Below are 16079 nucleotides of genomic sequence, written 5' to 3'. Positions count from 1 at the left end.
AACGCACTTTTCCAGCTTTGCAAACAGTTTGTGCTGGCGCAATTTCTCAAGGACGGCCCTGACATGCTTTCTGTGATCAGATTCCGAAGAGGAGTGCACAAGAATGTCATCGATATATACGACAACACAAACATCGATGAGTTCCCGAAGGATATCGTTCATGAAGAATTGGAAGGCAGCAAGCGCGTTGCACAACCCGAAAGTCATCACCTGGTATTCGAATAATCCATATTTTGTACGGAAGGCCATTTTCCATTCGTCGCCTTCTTTTACTCGCACCAGATGATAAGCCCCCCGGCGATCTAACTTGGTGTATACGCAAGCGTCCTTCACCTGGTCAAGGAGTTCAGGGGTCAGAGGCAGAGGGTAACGGTTTTTAACAGTTCTCTGGTTCAATGCGCGGTAGTCGATACAAGTTCTAAGGTCGCCTTCTTTTTTGGGCACGAAGAACAAAGCCGAGGATGCCGGAGACTTTGACGGGCGAATGAAACCATTGGCTAGGTATTGATCTAAATATTGTCTTAAATGCAGATTCTCCGGCTCAGTAAGGGCATAAATCCTGCTACAAGGGGGTTGTGCACCAGGCACCAGATCGATTTGGCAATCGTACAATCTGTGGGGAGTTAATGTGTTGGCCTGTTCTTTTTGGAAGACGTCCTGAAAGTCTTGGTATTCCGGAGGTAGTTGCATGGAGACAGAGGTTACAGACGCTAGACTAAACTTCAGATTTTCTGGGTAGCAGGTTTGTGCACAATCCGGGAAGGTTATTCTCTTCGCTCGCCAATCAATTTGAGGATTATGTGTCTCTAACCAAGGGATTCCGAGAATAACCTGAAACTGTGGAGCCTTGATTACATCAAACACAACTGCCTCCCGATGGCCGTCTGGACCTACAAGTGTCACCTCAGCAGTGGAATGTGTTACCGGTCCAGAGGCAATTTCGGTTCCATCGACTGTGGTGATGACATTTTTGCTGGTTTTAGGACGCAGAGGGAGGTTAATCCTAGAGACCAATTCACGATCCACATAATTTCCTATAGCTCCACTATCGATGTATGCCTTTATTGCATGCAACCGCTTAGGCTGTTCCGGATCTACGAGGACCATTGGCACAATGAAATGCGAGGTCTGAGAGTTAGTTTTCAAGCTCGGCAAGCGGACCCCTACGCTTGTCGGGTGTGGTCGTTTCCCGAAACAGAGTCTTCATGGTTTTTATCAGCGGCTCCTACCACCTTCTTGGGCGGCTTTGCCGGGCAATCTCGTAGAAAGTGTCCAGAGGACCCACAATAAAGACATAATTGCATCTGCCGTCTTCTTTCATGTTCTTTTTGAGTTAAAGGTCCTTTAACCCCTCCGATTTGCATAGGCTCAGAGACATCAGCACCCTTGGGGTTAGCGTGGGTCTCGAGCAACACCCGGGTCTCAAACTTGGACCGATCTGCTTTTCTGTTTTGAAGTCTGTGATCCAATTGGACCACTAAGTCTATATATTCTCTGCATTCTTGGGGCGGATTTACAACTTGGGCCAGGACATCTTTAAGTTCTCCGCATAGACCTCGATAAAATAACGTGATTCTTTTATCCTCTGGCCACCCAGTTTCCACAACTAGTCTATTAAAGGTTGCAATGTAGGATAGGAAGTCCTGATTGCCCTGTCGCAGAGATAGGAGTTCGTCATCCAGAGCCTGCCCCTGAGAGTGTCGAGCAAATAACCTTTCCATGCTTGCTTGAAATCCTTGAAAATCACGGAGAATCGGGTCATCTTGAGTAACCAGTGGAACTGACCATTCGGCAGCACAGCCGCTGAGATATGACAATACAAAGGCTACCTTGGTCTGGTCATTAGGGAAGGCCCCAGGTCTGCATAGGAAGTGCAAACGACACTGATTCATGAATACGGCAAATTGTTTGGGGTCCCCAGCAAAGCGTTCGGGTGGGGCCAGCAGCATGTTTCCTGTTAGATTAATCTGCACAGGGTTACTGGGAACCACAGTAGCAGGGTTCCCCCCGGAAACGGGTAGAGGAGTGTGTCCAGCTTGACCTTGCAAAAACTGTCTTGCCAGGTCATCAGTTCTTTCCTTTGATACAATCACTTCCCTCCTGAGAGCATTAGTCTCTTGACGAGCTGTGTGTACTTCAGCCCGTAATTCCCCCAGTAGTTGGGCCAACTGATCAGTCTCAGAAGTATCCATAGCACCTGGGTGGGAATTTGTAGGAAGGCTTCACGTTCTGTAACGCTCACCTGACTCCCACGGAGGCGCTGGTCTAGTCTGGGTGGCTGTGGCCTCTTCGAGCGTGATGCGCAGAACTCGGAACACCGACTAAACAGGACCCTCAAATCTTGCTTGTCAGGCCCGTAGGAATATCCTTCTGCAGATGAGAAAGGGGATTTAACAGTCTGCAGAATAGTGTGCTTGCTCCCCCCTTCCCCTCTTCGTTCTTCTCTAACTTCCTCCGAAATCCCCGGTTGAAGCTCACCTTATGGTTTGAAAGGATGAACTCTCCATCCTGCTTCTGGTGCAGGGGCGCGTGTTTGTCCAGTTACTTCACTGGTTTTCAGAATGCCGCTGGCAAAATCCCCTTGACTTTTCCGAGCGGAACGCCGTAAGTATAAAGATTACAAAAGTTCAAGTGTTGAGCCTCCTTTTCTGTTGCCTTCCTAACCTGTGATCTGTCCTTTATTTCAGGTGCAGAATGAAGGCGATGCGTTGAGGGATTGAATTGCCGATGGTAAACTCAGGTGAGTTAGCGATGGGGGCAATCCCTCTTAATGTCTTTATATTCCTCCAGTAATGTCTTTTGTCCTTTCCCCATAGGGGCCGGGGTGCGGTACCTGCCAACTAAGCGGCGCCGACCCGAAATGAGGAATGATCCACCAACAGAAGACCGGTAAGTGTTATGGCGGAAAATTAGGCTTTCCTCATACGTTCCTTCTGCTCACCTTTTGTCTCTTCTTCTCTCCCCTATGCGCAGAGATGTGGCGACCGGTGCAGACAGTTGCGGTGGAGCCAGAAGAACTCCCGAGGATAGGTGAGTGAAGCGCGGCGCTGCAGCGAGCAACGCAGTGCTTTTAAATGAAAGTCTTTTCTCAGGAACACTGGCGTGAAGGTTCCGGATACAGGTAAGAAGTTTGATAAAATTCTTGGTTTTCACCTTTCTCTTCTCTTCTTTCCTTACAGGTTTTCCAGGATCGAGGCGGGCGTGGCTGGAGACCAAATACAGGAGCAGACACGGTGAGCGTTCAGCTGCTTGGATGCAGAACAACGCGAAGCGTGAGCTACTGTCTGGGTGTGGCTTAAATAGCCCCCAAAGTAGTTCCAGGTAAGTATCCTTCCCTGGCCACGCCCGAGTGGAAAAATAGTCCCAATGAAAAAATAGTCCCTTTGAGGTCTCAGGGAGACCTGAATCTTGCAGCATGGTCTGCATCAGGTAAGTGCACAAAACACCTTCCTTTATGAGCCTGGCGCCAGGACTGATGTCCAACATGAGCCTGGCGCCAACAGCGCCAGGACAGAGTCCAAAGAGCCCCTATAAGGGGCCGCTGGGCTTTTACCCGGGGGCATGATGCCTGCTCCCGGGGGTGCTGGGCCTGGCCTGGTGCTCTGGGGGTAGGCATCATGACAATACAGGAGCCATGGAGGAGCGCATCCTGCCGGAGGAGGATGTGTTGCTCCTATGGCAGTCTCTCTTAAATACCCTAAGGCGTAATAGGGTGCATGCGTAACAGCAAGGGATCGTGTGCGCCCGAGGAAAACGTACCGTCATAGGTCTGACGCCATACGCAAGCATGCACGGCGGCATCAGAAAAGAAGTAAACAAACAACTCCGCAGTGGCATCAGAGCTGAAAACGGCTTCTGCGCTTGCGTAGAAAAGAGATATGTATTGTGAAGACTGAATCGTCATCGTTATGACGCCATACGCGTAACAGCAAATTGGTGTGAGAAATAAATGAAAATAATGAACAAACCACCTCTTGAGCCCTAAGAGTGAGTGTAAACCTGTGTAATATTAATTTCCCAAGTACACATTTGAAGTGAAATAGAGAAAAACAGTGAGCTTGATATTTGACTCCTATAGGCAAAAGGAGGTCGGATAGTTAGGTAGAAGCATGTAGACTATCTCAAGAGATGAGATACTCGAGGAAAGTAGAGAGAAATAGTTAGTAGCCCTAGGGTATATAAGTCCTAGGGTATATAAGTCACAAGTGTCTGAATAACAATAGTACTTATAATTTCCTGCCCACCAAGGGACGTACAGTCTTATATGTAGGCAAGAACAATTGAAACACAGGACCAGACAATAAACAACCAAGTAATCAGAAACGTAGTTCGTTCACAAAGATTTAAACATCCCTACACCTTGGATGAGAATGTAATGGGGAGTATTATAAACATCCCTACACCTTGAATGAGAATGTAATGGGGAGTGTGTTATAAAAAAGGACCCAGGTAATAGTCTTCGTTCATGCCAAGGGGAGAGAGGGAGTCAAGGCAGTGAATCCAAAAAAGTTCTCTGTGGGAAAGTAATTTCTGTAGGTTACCTCCTCTAGGGAGTGGATGTATAACCTCGAGTATTACAAATCGCATTTGTGCGACTGTGTGCTGATGATCTCTAAAGTGTCTGTATACTGGTGACTTGATATTTTTGGTGCGGATGTTGGACTTATGTTCTGTCCATCTTTCTTTTGCTTTTCTGGTGGATTTACCAACGTAGTATTTACCACATGGACAGCGTAGAGCATAGACAACATTTTTAGAATCACACGTAGCATATTGTTTCAATGGTATCTTCTTCCCAGTGTTCCCGTGTCGGATATGATCGCCTTTAATCACATTTGAACACCCTTGATTACGCCCGTGACATCATCTACTCCTGGCAGGAATTTTATAGCAACAAACAAACTAACTTCACACCAAGACAACCAAAACCACGACCAACTAATAATAACACAGACAGTAGCGAAGTTACCAGCGGTGAGCTCGAGGACCATCCGGCTACCAGCGGTACCACATTACCAACAGTAGGCGTCACTCCAAGTGGAGTCACTACTCCAGCAACTGAGACTGTACCAACACCAACACCAACACCTGAGATTTTTTTAGGAGGAGGAGAAAAGCCAGACGAGGGAAAAAGAAAACCCTGCCAAAAGAACAAACACTGAAGGAAGATATAATAGTGAACATCTCTTCTAAATCACTCTGTCGGTCGCAACTAGATACTTTGAATTTAGGTATCTCATTTATACCGACCAACAATACGAGCTTATTCGAAGAAGAGGTCAACCTTTTTAAATTGATCCGGAAAATGGAGCTAAAGGTCTTTTTTGATAACCTTACGATGGAAACAAGTACAAAAGAAAAATGTCCATATCTTGAAACAAAAGACAAAAGTCATTTCCATCCGCAAATCAACCATCCTTTGTTAAATCTGTTTAAAACCAAGACTACTAGAGCACTGAAATGCTTAAAATATACCACCTCAAGCAAACAAAATATCAAAAAACACCAGCTTAAAATTATTAAAGATCTCGCTGAGGACAATAGCATTACCATCAAACAAGAGGACAAAGGGGGTGATCTGGTTATTATGGATACTTCATTTTATAATAAAGGTTGCCTCAAACTACTATCGGATCAAGATACCTATCTCAAATTGGACAGTGACCCTATTGACAAAATCAAAACCACCATCAAAAAAAACATTGAGAAAGCTGAGAACGCAGACTGGATATCCGAGAACACAAGTAAATTATTGATTAACAACAATCCACTTACACCAGTGTTTTCTGGTCTTCCAAAAATTCACAATAACAGAATGGACCCACCCTTGAGACCTATTGTCGCAGGTACAGAAAGTATTTTCCATCCTTTGGCAGTATATCTGGATACAGCATTGCAACCTCTAATTCAGAAAACAGAAACCTATCTAAAGGATACTACTCATTTTTTACAGAATATCAAAAATCTGAACTTGGAAGAATCTAATCTACTACTTTTTACGATGGACGTAACTAGTCTTTACACCTCGATTCCACACAATCGGGGCATTGATGCTCTAGAGTGGTTTCTACTAAAACATGATGAAGCCAAAATTCATAAAGTTTTTGCCATAGAACTTATAAACATCATCCTTTTCAACAATTACTTCAGATTTAATGGACAATTCTATCTGCAAACCTTAGGCACATCAATGGGGTCTTCGGTGGCACCCTCGTATGCTAATATATTTATGTATTTTTTTTAACATACTTATGTCCTTGACAATGTTATTTGGAAAGACAAGATTAAGAGTTGGTTTAGATACATTGATGATGTCTTTGGCATATGGAAAGGAACGGAAGAAGAACTCCTTATATTCTGGGAATATCTCAATAAATGTAACGACAGAATCAAGCTGACGATTTATGTAGGCAAACCATCAGTGAATTTTTTAGATGTCACCATTGAAATTACCAATGAGGGTCTAAAGACACAAATCTACAGGAAACCGACAGATGTCAATAGCAGTCTCCATTTTCAAAGTTTCCATCCTAAACATCTCAAGGAAAACTTACCTTACAGCCAACTCCTGAGGGTTAAAAGAATTACTTCAGAAGCAGACAAACTAGAGAAGGAATATACCATCATGAAATCAAGATTTAGAGACAGATGTTTCCAAGGGGATTTGATTGACAAAGCTATACTTAGAACAGAATTGCAAAGCCGTGAGGACCTCCTGGATCCAAGAGCAAAAGTTGAAAAAACAAACTTAATCCACTCTTTGAAATACTCTAGTCAAAGTTTTCAAATTAAGAGGATTATACACAAGAATTGGGAGATCATCAAAACAGACCCACAATTGAACCAACTTTTTCCAGAACCTCCAATGCTGGCCTATAAGAGGGGCAGAAGTTTGCGCGATAAATTGATGAAAGCTGAAAAAAATAAAACTCTCAATCAAACTGTCCTATGCAAGACTAAGAATGGGACATTTCCATGCCTTAATTGTCAACACTATTCAAATGTGATTAAAGGCGATCACATCCGACATGGGAACACTGGGAAGAAGATACCATTGAAACAATATGCTACGTGTGATTCTAAAAATGTTGTCTATGCTCTACGCTGTCCATGTGGTAAATACTACTTTGGTAAATCCACCAGAAAAGCAAAAGAAAGTTGGACAGAACATAAGTCCAACATCTGCACCAAAAATATCAAGTCACCAGTATACAGACACTTTAGAGATCATCAGCACACAGTCGCACAAATGCGATTTGTAATACTCGAGATTATACATCCACTCCCTCAAGGAGGTAACCTACAGAAATTACTTTCCCAGAGAGAACTTTTTGGAATTCACTGCCTTGACTCCCTCTCTCCCCCTGGGATGAACGAAGACTATTACCTGGGTCCTTTTTTATAACACACTCCCCATTACATTCTCATTCAAGGTGTAGGGATGTTTATAATACTCCCCATTACATTCTCATCCAAGGTGTAGAGATGTTTAAATCTTTGTGAACTAACTACGTTTCTGATTACTTGGTTTATTGTCTGGTCCTGTGTTTCAATTGTTCATGCCTACATATAAGACTGTACGTCCCTTGGTGGGCAGGAAATATAAGTACTATTGTTATTCAGACACTTGTGACTTATATACGCTATGACTTAAATACCCTAGGGCTTCTAACTATTTCTCTCTACTTTCCTCGAGTATCTCATCTCTTGAGTCTACATGCTTCTACCTAGCTATCCGACCTCCTTTTGCCTATGGGAGTCAAATATCAAGCTCACTGTTTTTCTCTATTTCACTTCAAATGTGTACTTGGGAAATTAATATTACACAGGTTTACACTCACTCTTAGGGCTCAAGAGGTGGTTTGTTCATTATTTTCATTTATTTCTCACGCCAATTTGCTGTTACGCATATGGCGTCATAACGATGACGATTCAGTCTTCACAATACATATCTCTTTTCTATGCAAGCGCAGAAGCCATTTTCAGCTCTGACGCCACTGCATAGTTGTTTGTTTACTTCTTTTCTGATGCCGCCGCGCATGTTCACGTATGGCATCAGACCTATGACGGTACTTTTTCTTCGGGCGCACGCGCACACTATCCCTTGCTGTTGCGCATGCACCCTATTACGCTTTAGGGTATTTAAGAGAGACTGCCATAGGAGCAACACATCCTCCTCCGGCAGGATGCGCTCCTCCATGGCTCCTGTATGAACTGGTCTCTTGACAATTTGTAAGTACTCAATGACCCCTTTTTATGATTTTTGGCTGTAGAACGGGGTTTCGCTATAGAAACTCATATTCTGTTTTATACTCTGTTTCCACAGCTAAACGCTGATAGAAGATCCTTTTTGCAAACTTTTTTACTTTCCGGTGGGCCCCATCTTTTGGTGGATGTAAGTTGGGAACTTCTTACTTGTAATTACTTTGAATTATTTACTCACCTTGTAGCACTTCCCTCTGACTTCAATTATTATTGCTTGTTACGAATTAGGTATTGGTCCACTACCAGAAATATTGGCCTATTGTGATACTTTGATGAATATTGGAACTTCTTAGTGTCCATCTTTATCTTGGCATCCACACATTGTGGTAAGTGATGTTCTTTTTCCTCTTACTGACTAAACTGATGGCGATCTTTTGACAATAATCTCTCTCTCCCATACCTTGTTGGGTTACAGTGAATGTGATGACTTACTGACTAAACCGATTGTGATCTTTTGACAATAATCTCTCTCTCCCAGACCTTGTTGGGTTACAGTGAATGTGATGATTGCCTTAAATAGCTACTATGCTCCTTTGAGTTGCGAGGTCAATGTTTCTACCTGTTTCTAATGTTGAAATTAGACCACTATGAGTGGTCAAAATTGAATAATTACTATGTGCATCCTGGTTGATTTACTTAAGTAGGGTAGACTCCCGCTCATTAGGAGAGTTTATTAACTTATTCTTCTCCTCTCAAAAAGTGACTGTATTTGTTATGAATTTTTTGCTTCCCCTCTTGAAAAGTGGTTGGATCTGTTATGAAATATCTTCATGATTATCAAATTGTAGCTATAAACGATATACTAAGATGTGTTTCTTTCTTTTTTTATTCTTTAGAAGTTTTAAGAATTGTTGTATTGCCCGTGAAGAAGACTTTTACTCGAAACGCGTTGGGCTTTTGTGTATAATAAAATACTATGTTTTTCCAAAAAAAAGAAAAGATTGCTTTGTTTATAGTGATCTCACTCATTGAACTGTTGCTTATTGATGAAACTATACTAAATGAATTATATGAACTTTGTTCTATACTACTAAATTTTTGTTCTGATTATTCAGATACTAGATAGTGTGCAGGGGACGGGAGTTCCTAATTTTCTTGTTAGGAACAACCATTTCTTGTTCAGGAATATCACCCAACACATTTTAAAACATTTGAGTCTCTTCTTTTATCTGGTTGGATAACCTGAGAAAATTATTATCGATTAGAGCAGAAGGTTCATGTTGAAAGTTATAGGTGAATTTAATGACCTCCACCAAATCAAAATCTTACTAACGGCAGTATATCATCCCCACACTAAAGGACAAAATAGCCCCCTTTTTTTCTGCCCAGTGATCTTTTCTACTTAATCTTGGATCAGATCACGATACATTGATGTAGAACACATAGTAGCACAATTAATGAAATGCTATTAAGGGTGGAACAGTCCTCTACCCTCCCAGTGTTTTACTGTATCTGTTCAATTGGTTAATGAACTCAGCATTAAGAACATGATGATCTAATTCTGCACTATTCAGCTGTTGCTTTAATCTGTCAACAAACAACAAAAGTAGGATCTGAAAATTGCACATAGGTCCAGCCACAAAAAATCTTTTTATGAAAAACAGTTTGACTAACAGTGCTTGATACATGTTATTTATATGAACAAGGTATTTTGACTGAAAACATCTAGAAAGTCTCGTCACTCTCTGAATTTTATGCACATGTGTTTTGTTCACAATGTATTTGTATTTATGTCTGATCACTTGTTGTTTTACGTCTGAATGCATAGCGTCCTAAGAAACAAATAGGACAATGCTATAAAAATGTTGTACAAGAAATAAATAAGGCCAATTCAAAATGGCCCAGAAGAAAAAGAAATATATCCAGTCTGTATTTCCTTACCATAACCAGACTGTTGGTATACGAAGTATAGGAGGGATTAAAACACCTCAGAAACATGCAGGACTAATGCATGTATAACCTGTAAGTGGTAGGACACTTCTTGTTATACTACTTCCTCGCCCTTAGTCCTCCCACTACTGGGCCACCCTTTTGTTCTAAAGAAATATCATCTGCACACTGACATCTTCCAAAGGTTTAATAAAAACTCATGGCCGTACTTAAGAATCTTGTCTTTACATTAACCAATTTCACTTTTGATGCATATCCAATGCCATGGACTGATTAATTAATTTAGGAATTGGGAAATGCCAAATTTACTTCAACACTTGACTTGATGTAAGGGTTTTGGAATTTGCCATCATCCCCCAAAGAGAAATAAAATAAAGCCTTTTCAAAATCAGAAGGTTTGTTTTAGTTCACAGTCCTCCCATTCGGACTGCACAGAGCTCCTGTCACATTCCATAGATTAATGGGTTTTATACTGAGACTATGGCAAGGCTCGAAATTAAGATTGGCTAAGAAGGAGCTAAAACCAGCTTCTGAGTATTCATAATTAACCAGTGACCAGGAGCTACCACTGGGGAACAAGGAGCTAGCACATAGAATTGCATAAATATAGCTTCCACATAAGACACATACTTATAATTGTGTCCATTATCTAGGACCCCATATGCGTTATGCTTTAAATGTCATATAGATGTGCCCTACTGTTTATAGATTGTTCCAAAAACACAGAGTTAAATTCACATGATTGTGTTTGTTGAGTATCAGTTTGCCTGGGGAGCCAAAAGCAGCTCCTGGTAGCTGTCAGTGTCAAGCAGACCAGGCTCTTCTAAGCTGCAAGCAGGAGCCAAATGGCTCACAGTTCCCCTCAATTTTGAACTCTGCTATGGCCCTCATTACAAGTTTGGCGGTCCGGTCATAACGTGCCGATAGCACTGTGTACCGGCACTATTACTGAATCAGACAATTCTGAGTCAATTTGCCAGTAATACGGCACCGGTAACAGCACAATCTTTGCTACCGGTGCCAGAGACAAAGACATTGAAAGTAACAGCACCCCCCACACACCTGCCGGGAATACTGTCACTATGTATCCACCAGGATATTACGAGCATGGTAATTCTGGTACCACCGGCATAAAAATGCCAGTAGTACCGGAAAACCGTGCCGGAAACACCAGGATCGTGGACCAGGCGGTAAATGGTCCCAGGTGGGGCCAAATAGGCCACAGGCACACAAATTGCCCCCTGGTGCACCCAACACAACCAGGAACACTACAAAAGGCCCACACCCAGAAATAAACCATGCTGTCTTCTCCGAGTGGTAGCAATGGACATGGAGATGCTGCATGCTGAAATGCAGCTGAATGAGCTGGAGCAGCACCAATGGTGGCAGGAGGCTAGGGAGAGGAGGATGATGGCTGGAATGCAATTAGTGAGGTGGAGGAAAGCAGTCATACCCCACACAAGGGCCACACTCCGGGCCCTGGCAGATGGGCAGATACATACCCTGTACCGGCTAAACAGGGAGACTATAAATGAACTACTGAGCCTAATCCAGGGCGTCATAGGGAGCAGGATCGGCATTCGGACAGCCATACCACTGCTGTTGAAGCTAGTGTTGGTCCTGCACCTCCTAGCCACAGGCAAGTTCCAGCACCCTGGGGGCCAGATGCATGGCATATCACAGCCTGCCTTCTTCAGAGTGCTGGTGCAGGTACTGGAGACCCTCCTGCGCCATGTGTGCCAGCACATTGCCCTCCCAACCACCCTGGCACAGGTAAATGCCACCAAGACCTGCTTCTTCCCGCTTGCAGGATGTCAAATATGCTTGGTGCATTGGACTGCAGACATGATGAGCTGGTGCCCTCACACGGCACAGAGGAGGTGTACAGGAACCACAAGCAGTACCATTACCTCAACGTATAGATGAATTGTGACGCCGGCCTCACCATCACACACAGCTGCGCCTGGTTCCCAGGGCCAATCCACGACTCCATGGTTCTGCAGAACAGCTCCTTGTGAGCATACATAGCGCGGCACAGTGGACAAAGGACCTGGATGTTGGGTGAATACATGGACACGTGCACACACATTGCTGCATGGGTCACAGGTGTGAGGCAGGCATGGTATCACAAGTAAGGACACAGACACAAAAGGGACACGTTTCAACACCTTTATTAAGTTTGACTGCGGTTGAAGACTTCCTAGCTGGCCCTAATTCTATAATGGGAGTAGTATCGACCATCAAAGTAAAATAAAATGGTCCAAGTCAGTCAGTCAAACAAAGGAAATATCTGTGTCTGAAATCTATACTTGCCCTCACATTTCACAATAACTAAATGTCGGAAAATGTATGAAAATAAAGAGTGTATCAAAAGAATGTCAAAATGGCAATAAAAGTGGGTCACCACTCCCTTCCCCAAGTTCAGTTCACTGAGGTTCTTACAAAGTTCATTCAAGGTGGATAGTATGCAGTTTGAAGATTTCCCAAAAAATCTGTTAGGCTTCCCTCACCTATTTCAATGTCAGTTCAATATGCATCACAGTTCTCTTCAATGAATTATTTCAGGCTTCCCTCACCCGGCTTCACAATTCTCAAACAAACAGATATTCACAAAGGTCCTTCTTAGTTACTTTCACAGGCTGCCCTTGCCTGTCTTCAAATGCTTAAACATGGCTGAAGTACTTTCCAGCTAAACAGCTCCACTTCACAGAGCTCGGGGAGAACTCCCTTCCCCAACCTTGGTACTTCTCTTTCACAATGTTCACCTATCAGAGACCTATCAGAGACCTTCGCAACCGCACAGTATTCTCACCCCTATGTTTGACCACTCTGACAATAGGGTTGACTTCTCAATGTCTGTGCCTCTTGCACTTGGTTTCACAGAACGGGCCCTCAGCCGCTCTGTACCATATTTCAGAAAAGCATATAGTTCATTAGGACAGGCCATTGGCTACTATGTTCCTCGTTTCACAAAAATATCAGTTCACTTTGACATTAGTCGTTCGGGATCTCTGCACTCTCTCTTTCCCACATGTCCTTTCCTTCAATGGCTTTTAACATATTTTGCTTTCATTATTCATTGTTCTGTTATCTTTCAAGAAGCGTTTAACAACGTACCTTCTCACAAAACACTGCTCTGTTACTTTGTTTCTCATTGGCTTCCTTCAGTTCAATGTCTTTATCTTTCAGCGCGTAGCCTTGTGTGCAACACTGTAGTTTTCCACAATCGCACATATCACAAACCGGGCTCTCCCTTTCTTTAAACTCTCCGGCTGTGATTGTTTTCGTGCGTCCTTCTGTTTTCAGCTCGTCAAGGATCATGGTCTTGCCCACCTGCCCCTCAGACACTCCCAGGCAGCCTCAGGGCCCAGGGGAGGAAATGAGCATGGAGGAAAGGGATTAGCTAGCTCCTCAGCTCCCTTCTCTGAACTCTCCCGGCTTCTTGGAGACATGGCTCTCTTTCCACGCTTTCTCCTGCCTCAACTTGCAGCCTGTCAGCATTGTAGTGCCCCGTTCTCCCTGGCCTCGTTTTTGGCAACTCTCTCTCAGCTGCTGCTCGGTCTCACCATCCAGCTTGCCCTCCTTCCTGGCCCTTGTCTTGCGCTCCGTGTCTTTCTGTGTTCCACCTTTTATAGTTTGGATAGTGGTCCATGATTTTCAGGTGTGTGTGATTGTGACTGAGTGCCTGACCTTGCCTGACCTTATTAGTGGTACAAGGCCAGTGCATGTCACTAGTGGTAATCTTCCTAGTCTGTCTTCCTCCCGCTCGTCTCAGTAGTTGGGCTGATAAGGTAAGGAGGGGAGTTATGGGAGTTGTAGTGTCCCATAAAGGTAGAGGGAATATGGGGTAAATAACTATCAGGAAATGAATGGGCAATACTATGTCTCACCTTCCGGTGTCTCCTCCCCATCCCTGAGGACCCCCTACCCAGGTGATCTTGCCTCGCTTGGCCACCCCCAGGGTCGGGATCAAGTAGCGATGGCCCTTCCATGGCCACCTGAATAAGGGACCCCCGGGGACTGAGGAGCGGGGGAGTGACACAAATGAATGTCCTAAAACCACCATGCATCAGATTGAACAACCAGCGCATGCCCAACACCAAGGAATTGTTTGTCATCCTTAGGGAATTGGAATCTCCAATACCCCCCATGGACAATACCCCTAAAAACAAACAATGGTGCACAAGCATCCAGGAGGCCCCAGCTAATAAAATAACAACACTCCAGCTTAGAATTGCCAAAAAAAGCGTCGCAGCTCCCAAATGAAATTACACTTACTAGCCCTACTAAATTCACACTAAATCCAGCCCCTTTCAAATTTACCAAAGTCTCCATCCAAGAATCAGAAAAAATCATCGCATCACTAAAACCCTCCAATTGCAAAGGCGACAACTGCCCGGCCCAAGTAATTAAAGATGCTGCTTAGCCCCCTTCATCACTAAACTAATCCATTTCTCCTTTTCCACAAATACTGTCCCAAGCAACTTAAAGGAGTCCTAGGTTTTACCTCTCCTAAAGAAACAAAACTTAGACCCCTCCATCCCCACTAACTACAGGCCTATTACTACAGTACCATTCCTTCTCAAGATCATAGACAGAGTGGCCTACCTGCAAATTCAGCACTATCTTGAAACGAACCAACTTCTAGGATCCCGTCAATCTGGTTTTAGACCACGACACGGCACTGAGACAGCCCTAATCGATCTCAAAACACAAATTGATGAGCTTAATGATAAGGGAAATACTGCCATGCTCCTCCTCCTTGACTTATCGGCGGCCTTTGACCTGGTGGACTATGCAGTATTGTGTGACTGCCTGGCCTCGGCTGCCCATTTCTCAGGTGAGGCCATAGCATGGGTCCAGTCATTCCTAGACAATAGAACCATGAGAGTGATCTCCACATCCGCCTCAGCTGACCCCATCAAAACTACTTGTGGGGTGCCCCGGGGCTTGTGCGTCTCTCCAACTATGTATAATATCTTTACCAAGCCTTTATACGACAAATTGGACAGACTGGGTGTCACCTACACGAATTATGCAGACCACACCCAGATCCTCATTCCCCTTTCGGGCCATTCTGTCTCTGATACAGCCTTGATAAATGAGATATACATCATCATTCAGGCATGGATGGCAACCCATGGCGTCTGCCTGAATGATGATAAAACAGAGATCTTGCTCCTTGGTTCCGCTACTAACCTAAAAAAACTTGACCCTAGCTACTCAGCGTTCAACATTGATTGTAATATAATAACAGTAGCAAAAGAAGTGAAAACCCTAGGCTTTTACCTTGACTCTGCACTAACACTAAAGAAACAGCTAAATACTCTAGCATGTTCCACAGCCTATACCTGTAAGCTTATTAGGGCATGCCGTGCTTTCTTAACTCAAGCCAGCTGCATCATACTCGCTATAGCCCTAATACTCTCAAAACTAGACTATTGTAATGACTTGTACTCAGGAGCTAACAAAAATATCACAGACAGACTACAGACCCTGCAAAACAACGCCTTAAGAACTGCCCTGAACATCTCCTCTAAACAACACATATCAAACAGGAGAAGAGAATACCATTGGCTAAACATTTGCGATAGAATTTAGCTCAAAATAGCCTCCATAAAGTTTAAATGCCTTAATAATGCAGCCCCACCTTACCTTACGGAAATAATAGTGAGAAAAACCTCGACCCGCCCCACCAGAGTGGCTTATTCCTACTGCCTCCAAATACCTAAATTCAGACATATAAAAACAGGAGGGAGCAGTTTCCCAGTTAAAGCATCCCAATATTGGAAAACTCTACCACTTGACCTGAGGAACGACCAATCATATTACAGTTTCAGACGAAATATCCACAAATGGTTACGTTCCAATGACTGCCAAGACTAACCTACACCCATTGGATCATTATCTCTGAACCCCCACTC

The 16079-nt window shown here is 43.7% G+C and overlaps 1 protein-coding gene across 1 annotated transcript in view; it reads left to right on the top strand.

Annotated features, from left to right (window-relative positions):
• NUP54 (nucleoporin 54) overlaps positions 1-16079 on the top strand; it is a 768463-nt gene that overhangs the window by 40973 nt on the left and 711411 nt on the right. The gene's annotated exons all lie outside the window — the stretch shown is intronic.

The sequence above is a fragment of the Ambystoma mexicanum genome, chromosome 6p (genome assembly GCF_040938575.1).
Source record: "Ambystoma mexicanum isolate Mex_15411 chromosome 6p, UKY_AmexF1_1, whole genome shotgun sequence".
NCBI lineage: Eukaryota > Metazoa > Chordata > Amphibia > Caudata > Ambystomatidae > Ambystoma > Ambystoma mexicanum.
Note: the sequence above shows the minus strand (reverse complement) of the source record. Positions and strands in the feature narration are given on the sequence as shown.